Raw genomic sequence first — 968 nt, 5'->3', positions numbered from 1 at the left:
TGGTATATATGCTTTGTCCCCCCCCCCCACAGTGGTATATATGCTTTGTTCATGGTTCTGGGTTACAGAAGGATATTTTCCTACAAGTAGATAGCACATTTTGAACACATTCCCCCATATCTCTCTGTTTTCTCCTTTCTTTCTTCTCCCTCCTTATTAGCCACCTTTGTTTTATTGTTTCCTTTTCATATTCATACCATATGTACATGTAAGATTTTATGGATCTATATAAAATCTAGGAAGTATGAGTAAGAGAAAATACATAATATTTGCCTTTGGGGGACTCAATTTACTTAATACAAATATCTCCAATTGCATCCATTTTACTGCAAATGATATAATTTTATTTCTCTTTATGTCTGAAAAAATTCCACCTGTCTCTATAAACAGTGTTTTCTTTTACCACTCCTCTGCTATAGACGTAGGTTGATTCCATAATTCAGCTATTATTTTTATGTATATATGTGCACCATGTGTGTGCTTGGTGCCCACTGGGGCCAGAAGAGGGTGTCAGGTCCCCTGTAACTGGAGTTATGGGGAGCTGTGAGTCACCACATGGGTGCTGAGAGCGGAACCTAGGTCCTCTGTAAGAATAGGGAATGTTCTTAACTGCTGAGCCACCATCTCTCCAGGCCCTCTTTTGATTTTTTCTTTTAAAAAGAAAAGCCAAAAATCAATGTTTTGTGGACTTGGTCTGAGGCTATTGTTCAGTGGTAGAGTCCTTGCTTGCCACATACGAGGCCCTGGGCTCAAGTCTACAGCACCACATATAAAATTTCCCTCAATTTACATTTTAAAGGGTTGTTGTTGGTGGTGTTCTGTTTTGTTTTGTCTGTATTTGTTTTTTAAGACAGGGTTTCTTTGTGTAGACCTCATTGTCTAGGAACCAGTTCTGTACACCAGGCTGGCCTTGAACTCACAGTGATTTGCCTGCCTCTGCCTCCAAGTGCTGGGACTGAAGGCATGCA

At 40.2% G+C, this 968-nt stretch overlaps 1 protein-coding gene across 1 annotated transcript in view; it reads right to left on the bottom strand.

Annotated features, from left to right (window-relative positions):
• Rad51b (RAD51 paralog B) overlaps positions 1-968 on the bottom strand; it is a 512,935-nt gene that overhangs the window by 51,437 nt on the left and 460,530 nt on the right. The gene's annotated exons all lie outside the window — the stretch shown is intronic.

The sequence above is a fragment of the Mus caroli genome, chromosome 12 (assembly GCF_900094665.2).
Source record: "Mus caroli chromosome 12, CAROLI_EIJ_v1.1, whole genome shotgun sequence".
Taxonomy (NCBI): domain Eukaryota; kingdom Metazoa; phylum Chordata; class Mammalia; order Rodentia; family Muridae; genus Mus; species Mus caroli.
The sequence above is the reverse complement of the archived record's forward strand: the minus strand, read 5'-3'. Positions and strand labels throughout refer to the sequence as shown.